The sequence below is a fragment of the Pteropus medius genome, unplaced genomic scaffold (genome assembly GCF_902729225.1).
Source record: "Pteropus medius unplaced genomic scaffold, Ma_sr-lr_union100, whole genome shotgun sequence".
Classification (NCBI taxonomy): domain Eukaryota; kingdom Metazoa; phylum Chordata; class Mammalia; order Chiroptera; family Pteropodidae; genus Pteropus; species Pteropus medius.
Genome location: NW_024342467.1, coordinates 23,980,251 through 23,989,316, shown reverse-complemented (window position 1 = coordinate 23,989,316; position 9,066 = coordinate 23,980,251).

The window sequence follows — 9,066 nt, the reverse complement described above, 5'->3', positions numbered from 1 at the left end:
CGCTTTGTTCATAATAGTTTCTTGGGCGAGTCATTGATCTTTTCTTTCAAGAGAATTAGTGTGCAGTGATAGGATGTTTTCTACCAGCAAGATCTTTTTTTTTTTCTTTTTTTCCTTTTCTTGCGGCTGCTTAAAGCATCATCTTGCTGACTGCTCAGGGGTTGGCCTGAATGCGATGGGGATAGTAAATATTTACTACGGATACCATTGATTCCCTACGAAAGGACCCGTTATCTGCAGGAAGCAAACAGAGATCAAAAGACTTCAGAATATAAACTGTCATCAAACGAAAACCCCCGTTTGGGGCCAAGAACAAAATTACCAACACTGCGAGGCAACAAGGAGAACATTATTTTAAATCAGAAATAAGAAAAGAAATTTTTTTTTTAATTTTCCCCTTTTTTTTTCCTTGGATTTTTCTCCTTTTTCTTGATTATGGTTCTTGTTCAATGGTGGCAAATGCTGATTACGGCCAATCCCTGTCATTCCTGGGAGGTTTATATAAATACATTTCGAGCGTTCTATATTTCAATGTATTTTAATTCATTTCGCAATTCCTGTATATGCAAACTTGACAAATTCTGTAAATTGCTTATAGTATGTGTGATATAACTTCGAAGTAGATAGAACTATGACCCTCATGCAAGCTGATTTTTATCATTATATATATAAATATATACATATAAATATCTATATGTTGGGCCACCAACCATTTTTTTTTTTTTTTGATAAAGCATTTCTCACTTATGGTTCATGTATTGTGTGAATTTTGTAATGCCTCGTTTCACTTCCACAGGTATGACAGCTGCAGATGGCCTCTGTTGGCCTCTGCTTCCTTCTGGGAAAAGCATATCCAAAATTGTATCCGATAAGTGAATTAATTTCGTCGTGTGTATGCTCTGTTGGAATTTGCTATGTTCCTTTACAAATGGTGTTTATTGAGGTTTGAGGGTCTCTTGACTCTAAAGAATGTACACTCTCTGGTTTTGACAGCTATCCCTATAATATAATCATCATCATTATTGTCAAAAAGCAATGTTGCTCCTGGAAAATCTGCCTCGGGGGTGAATGAGGGGAACGAAGTGGTCGCCATTACTCGCTCCCTAATCCTGGAAGAACACTTCTTGCTGTGGCTGAAAGTGTGCCTCCTTTGACCTTTATGAATTTCTGTAGCATTGTCATTCCGTTATTTGCTCCTAATTATATTTTAATGACTCCTAATTAAAAGTTCGAATTTGGTTGTTGGCTAAATATAATATGTAAAAGATGACTGCGAATCCCAAACAAAGATAATGTGTTCAGTTTTCACTAGTGAAGTGAATTATAATTCTAAATATTCTGTTCTTATCTTTGGCCATATGATAATTCAGACTCTTTCATTTAGAATCTGTTTTCCACTCTGGCAAAGACTGGCAGGCAGAATGAATTAATGTGTTCCGTATACTCTATGGACTAGGTACGGGTTGAGATAGGAATGACCTAAGTCTCTCTTCCGGAATGATCTGTCCATTTTCGTTCATAACAAAACCAGGAGATCATCTCTGCAGGACCGTCGGCTCCCAGCCTAAGGTCCTGAGCTGGAGCTTGAAGGCAATGAATACCTCTGCTTTTCCAAGGTAAACGCGTTGACTTTCTGCAATTCAGTCACAAGCAATGTGCGTATTTTCACAATATTCTTGACATTATCTTCTGAAAGTTAATGTTTCATGCTAAACCTTTTATTGACATTTTTCTCGTTCATTTGGTTTATTATTTCAGTCTAATGAGAACAATAAATAAAGGATTTGATTGCACTATTTTATGAACCTAGAAATTTATTTTCTTTCAAAGTCGAAGACTTAAAGTACATGAAATAATGGAAAGATAAATATTATTTATTCTATCTCTCTGGGCTTTAAAGATTACGTACATCCAAGCATGAATGAGTATACCGATTCAAATTCAAACAGGCTGGAGAAATTCACCACGTACTTTGCTTTCAGCCGAAGCTCAGCTCAGGAGGGTGGTCAGTGCTAAAGTGTCTCTGATCAGTGATGTTTACCACATCCCTTGTAAGAAAGGACATGTGCTAGCTAGCTCGGTGGAGTCCGTGAACCTACCGAAACTATATACATATTTGTGTGTGTATTTGTTTTCTGGAGATGGCCCTTCACATTCATTGATTCTGAAAGTGATTTGATTATGATTTGCTTGCCTAAAAGAAGAATGCTTAGATGATTTCAAGCACCTACGAGGATGTGATTATTATAATTTTGAACTAGTTTATCTTAAAATTCATGGAAGCAAGGCATGTTTAGGGAAATAGTGTGTGTGTGTATGTATTTGGCCAAGAAAACATAGTTTTAAGTAAAGAAAAAATTCCCTTTTAATTTCTTATACACAGCATGGAATAATAGATATGAGATGATGTTTGTAGAATTTTTAGAACCAATACTAAGAGCTTAAAATATAATTTTACAAATTATACACAGATACCAATCACATAAGTGGTCCTGGTGTGGATGTTATATAAAAGACAAAATATTAAACATGAGTTAGCGGTAGTTTTGATGAGAAAAAATAATTGCAAAAGAAAGTGTAATTTGCCTTAGATAAATACATATAGTCCAATGATTGCATCTTGGAATTAAGACTATGAAGCTACAAAATATATGTGCACATAATTTCAAATATAAAGCCAAAATAATTTTAATTTTAGATCTCATTAATTAGGGGAGCATTTTATCGCTCAGGAAGTGTTCTAGACTTCATAGTCCAATCGGTGGAATAGATAAGGTCCTCTCTTGCATCTAGAGAGACAGAGAGGAAACATCCAAAAGCAAGAAAATATATAATAGTGATAAATTCTAAGAATAAAACACAGTAGGATGACATAAAGGCATATGACTATAAATGGTCAGGTAGGGAGGCGACATTTAAGCAAAACTCAAATGACCAGAAGCCAGTCAGGAGAGAGTCTGGGAGAAGAGGCTTCTAGGCAGAGGGCAGCTTGTGCCAAACTCTGAAGGTGAGTCCGCCTGGGCCAGAAAGTGGGCAAGTGTGTAGTCAGTGAGGGGGAGGGGCGTGAGAGGAGTTCAGGCCAGGGAAAGACAGACGAGACCCAGCCAAGGACAGAGGAACAGAACAGAGTGTGTGCGAGTTCCACATGGGCTCTTAATCTGAGACGGGACACAGGCTGTCCCCACAGCTGACTTCTGAGTGGTTTAGCTTGTCAGCAAAATGCCTTTGGAAACAACATTGAATCCCTCAGATGGTCGGGTTATGCTTCTGTCTAGAAGCTGCTGAGGTGTGTTAGGCATGGTGGAATGTAACTCAATGTTTTGATGCTGATTTACAACTGGTAATTTTGAGAAGGAAAGGGAAAGATTGAGAGACAGCCGGGACAACCTTTAGTGTAGCACAGAACTAGTTATGATCATTACAAAGGCAGTTTGAAATAAATCGAGTATATGAACTGAAAGTACAGACAGAATGAAAGAAAAGAGATTCGCTCCTAGACACGTGGTAGCAAAACATTGTAATTAAGATGGTAGAGGGAGGAAGAAAAAACTCTACATGTTCACAGAAAAAAAAAAATGATCAAAAAATCAGAAAATAAGAGCTTAGAGTTCTCCAGAAGACAATAGATCAAAAACTACAGCGGGGAAAATATTGTGACAAAATAATTTTACACTTAGTTAAGTTATATTTTCATTGTTAAAGAAATAAACAAAATCGATCTGAGGTAGTCAAGGCCCACAGAAGAATTGCATGTATCTGCTCTTCTTGAAAGCTCTGCTTGCCTATCTGCTCCGACTCAAACAGGAATCAAATATGATGTTGAAAATAAATGGGCATGATATAAGCTCTCTACCCTATGAGATGGCATTAAATGTAAAGAATTACTGAACATTTTATTGTATTTCGCTGTATATGAAAAGAAACAAAAGTTTCACAAAACAATATTAACCCTTATTTTGTGCATGCAATGAAATGCACTCTAATATTTTCTATTTTGTTTTATTTCTTTGTTAACTTGTCACAAAACATTAAATCGATTTCGCGACCCAAAATTTGAAAAAAAAAAAAAAAAAGAATCCGGAGGTGTATTTTATTCCAAAACTTAATATAAACGGTGAACATAATTACATGACAGCATATAATAATAAAACAATAATTTAATTGCGTTCTAAACTCTTATTATATTTTTTAAAACCAGTAAGTCAGAGATGATCCGAGGACAGAAAAAGTACATTCTTCATCCTAAAAGTACATTCTTCACACTAAAGTGGCATGGCGTGTTGGGGGCAGGAGAGTGACATGTGCCCTGCGTTTTGGTGTCCCGTTTTAGGTTTGCGTCCTTTTCTTTTCTGCCCTATCGTCATCTGAACTCCCTTCCTATATGTTTGAGATATGTGGGAGCTGAAGAAATAACTGCAGGGAGGTATAGCGGTCTCCATGGACCAACCACGAACCCTGATGAATATCCCATTGATCGCCTGCCCACTACATGTTGGACTAAGGCACCCCAGAGACCCGAGGATATGGTTTCAGTCCGGAGTCATTTCCCAGTGACGCAGCAAGGTCTGGGGAGTTCTCTTTCTTCGATGCGCAGTTACTCCCCAAACGTCTCGACTTCTTTTGTTGTCACCGATAAGGTCCTCCAGAAGGCATCCCTTCTGCAGAAGCCTGAAGAATGCCTTGGAGAGTAGCATGCCAGCACATTTACAGTTCACTTCCGCTGCGGTCCTCAGACACCAGGGACGTGCTGGAAGATGTTGGAGTGTGGCATGTATCGATAAAGGAAGGACATGCGTGGTGACTGTGATGAGAAGCAACCCAGAAACGCAATCAGCATCATCTGAGCCAGTTTTGAATAGGTGAGTGATTGTGGCATCTCCAGGAAGGAAATAGAGGGGCCACCTTCTTGAAGTCACACTTGATTTGTGTGATAACCTTAGAAGAAAAGTCCTCCATTTCTTAAAAACAGAATTTTGAGTCACCACATGAAAGTCACACTCCTCAGCCAAACCCGTCACCAGAGTCAGATTTGTTGAAGGGATCACCAGTCACAGTATTTTATGTGCATATTGAGAATATTACTCTCAGCATCCCCCAAAGGGACCCGAGACATTTGGGGAGTAACTGTGCATCAAAGAAAGAGAACTATCCAGACGTTGCCATGTTACGACTCAGGACTAATACCATATCTTTGGGTCCAAGACATAATGGGCAGGAGATGAATAGAACATTCATCATGATCCATTGTTGGTCCGTGGAGACCGCTATATCTACCTGCAATTATTTCCTCGGCTCCTAAAAATACAGCTGAAATCTATACCTTTAGCAACTTTACATAGGTTCCCTGTTACGTAAGGTAACGGCTATCAGTTTTTGAAGGACCCTCGAATTTCTCCTCTTTACCAAAATAGTTCATAAAAAAACAATGACAGAATTGTGACACTATTAAAGTCATGGATAAAGCATTTACCTGTCTTTGGTAGTACAAAAGACAGTCGAGTATTGAGTTATCATAAGCATAATTAGGTGCTGAATCCAACTAGAGCTGCTGTTCCAAATATAGCTACTTGCCGGAGCAAATTAGCAGAGCTGTCGTGCAGTTAATAACTTGGTAGTTTTCTACTTTATTGCAATTAGAATAAATAAAAGGATCTTTTTTTAACCTAGCAGGGATGAAAGTGTCTCTATGCCATTTGCTTCAAAGTTACGTTGACTCTCCAGGTCGGAGCTACAATTTAGTCCTCCCCACTGACCCCTCAGACGTCCTATGGCCCTATTATATTGATGGCACCATGTTGATAAGACCTAGAGATAAGGATGGAACAGCACCCTGGAGGTTTTATTAATATATATATATATATACTCTATGGGGTGGAAAATAAACTATAAAGATATAGGACCATGATGGCTTTAAGCATCCCTTTAAATGTTCAAGTAATTATTCCAATCCTTCACAAACTATTCCGGTGAATATAACAATGTGGCACTCTCCAATTCATTTTATGAGACTAGCATCACGTAGCTAGAAAACCTGACCATGACAAAGAAAGGACAATCTCAAGCTAGTCTAACTCATGGAAACAGGTGCAAAAATCATCAACAAAATAATAACAAAACAAACCCATCCATATATAATGCATCACATAGAATAGACACGGTTTCGTTTCAGAAATGCAAAATTGGAAAATCCAACAATAGGATCCTCAACAGTCTTAGATCATAGTCCCCAGAAGCAGGCAGCGAGACCAGGATTCGAGTCTAATTGATTTATCTGGGAAGTTCCAGAACCATGAGCAGAGGAATAGGAAGTAAGACAGAGAAGAGAAGACAGCGTGCATTATCCAGCCAGCTATCACTGCGGGCCACTGGAGTCCCATCCCATGGGGAGACTAAGGAAGTGGTATGAAACATACACCTGAGTTAACCCCATCCAAAGGACAACCTGGAATAATCAAAAACCAACTCCTGCTATTCATCGTGTGGGGGTGTCTGGCTTTGTGGGGAGGAAGAGAGAAGTAGGGTTTATTTCCAGGCATCTCCAGCCTGCCTTGTGCACGAGCAGAAGAGCCTTCTGCAACTCCTAGGACAGTGATGGGGAAAAGAACCACAGGTGTGGGCAGCGGGGAGTTCGTGCAAACGCACTGAGGTGCTGAGGCCCATTGGGTCTGGACCACAGCAGCTTCTGCTGCAGCATCACTGGAAGAGAAAAGCATGCGTAGATCTCAGTGGAAGAAAAAAAGGCGTTTGTTGAAATTCAATGTCCATTCCCGATTAGAAACTCTTGGAAAACTAGGAATAGAAAGGTCCTTAACTTACCTGGATAATGGGTATTTTCAGAACTGTAGCAAACCGCTATATTAAATTATGACACATTGAGTAGTTTCCCTTTACTGCTGGAAATGAGGGACAAGACAATGAAACCCATTGTCCCATGTAAATCTGTCATATAACAATGTTCTTAGAAGCATTTTAATGATTCATAGTTGAGAAAAACACAAATGACCATTAATAGTAGAACATATAAATAAATGGCATGTTCATACAAGGATGTACTAGCGGGCAAAGGAAATAAACGAACCAGGGCTACTTTCAACATTACGAGTGAATCTCAAAGCCATAATCAATACTTGATTGATTAAAGACATAAGGACGTACAGATGGTAGCATCCCATTTACACAGAATTCAAGAACGGACAACTGATTCAGTGCCTGCAGCAAGGTAGAAAATTTCAAAAGTGGAGAAATACATCACACCTTGTCCCTTCTAACGCTAAGAAACAGTCCCGAGTTTCATGGGCACGTAAGGATTTGGGAAACAATGCACACCACAGTCTGTTGTGCTGCTCAGCCTCACTTACCGAGGGACGTGAAAGCCAGGTGTGGGTGTAAACTGGAAAAAAAGAAGGCCTTTCCTCTGGCCAGTCCACGAAAGGAGTGGCTCTGTCCACTAGCGCTCACGGCCCTGCAGTTCAACGGTGCTCAAAGTCCCTTGTGAACACACCAGGACCCCCTCTGAGGCCTGCCAAAAACTCCTGCCAGAGGAGTCACCGTAAACAGCACTAGACTTCAGTAGGAAAGGCATGTCTTCTGTGGCTACCTACTCATCTACTTCTAAGAAACCATTTACCACTGCCCGCTGGTAGAGATTAAATAAAGACAGGCCACCAGGTGGTTATGAAACTCGCTGGGACTTAATGTCCTCTGTGAAGTCCAGTCATCGCACAGAAGGAAGAGAGTGTCTGAGAAGATCCCGAAGGTACAAGTCACCGCATGAAACGTCACACTCCCAGCTTCCTTATTCCCGCCACATCGTCAGTCCCCAGGCAACCCACCTCATAGTGTCATCAGGAATTACTTCTCCTTAAAGGAAAAAGTTTAAATTCAACTTATAGATGATTTTGCCGCCAGAAAATTTTCTTCTCTTAAGATATCTAGAAGACAGACAAAACTTGACCAGAAATATCTGATGACAGATCTTTAACAATCGAAATCATATATTACATGTTCGAACAGTTATAGTGTGTATCAGAGAGCAGATGGTGAAGACAACATTTAAATCGCTGGAAAAAATAGTTTTTTAGGCAATCTCAGAATGATTTCTTAACTACTTGGGGGGTAAAATTCAAGCAAAATAAAGTGAGTACATTAAAGTGCAGCATAAAATTTAAAATGTATGTAGTTTAAGAGTCAAAATCAAAAGAATAACTAAGGGAAAAACCACTTCAACATTAACATAATATGCCCAAATCAATATCCTTTCATATTTTTTAAGACTTAAATCAGTAAGCAAAAGAAAAAAAAAATCTCAGCTTTAAAAAGGGGGGAGGCAAATCATCAAATTTTTTCAAGGAAGAAATAAAAATGGCCAATATTCATGAAAATATTCAATCTCGTTAAAAATAAAAGAAAGCACTAACAATAAGACCAACACTTTGTAAACATAAATCTGAATTTTAAAAAAAATTGGCATTCTTAAATGTTTTATTATAAAACAAGAAAAAATGTATAAATTATATTCTCGACACAAGAAGGTAAAAAAAAATGCCATTTAAATGAACCGAAGGATAAGGAGAAATATAAAAATAAATACAGAAATATTGAATGATATAACAGAAAAATCTTAGAGAGCAGATACAAGAGAAAGTTGTTTGAACAAGTAATAAAAGAGGCAAAATTCTGGGTGAGAGACTTGGAAAAAAGAGGAGGGGAAAAAATGTTAAGACATAACGAGAGATCAGAGACTAAAAGTTACCCACGCATATGACATACGAGTCCGTGATCATCTGTAGTAGGTTGAGTGGCAGGAAAAGCTTAAAATGGTAAGTGGCAATCTCGACTTCCAATTTAATGAAGCCACTGTTTGTCACCTGATGGAGGCGCACCTCCTCTGAGAACCAAAATCTCCAAATGAGCAGAGTAGAAAAGGGACAGAAAGCACAACTCCCAGGAGCGGATAATTATGTATGGCAGTATGAGGAGCCATGCCCACTTCCGGCTTTGGTTCCCGGAAGCAGGTGTGCTGACTCTGGAAAAGTCAGCACCGCATGTCGTCAGTAGGCCGTGACT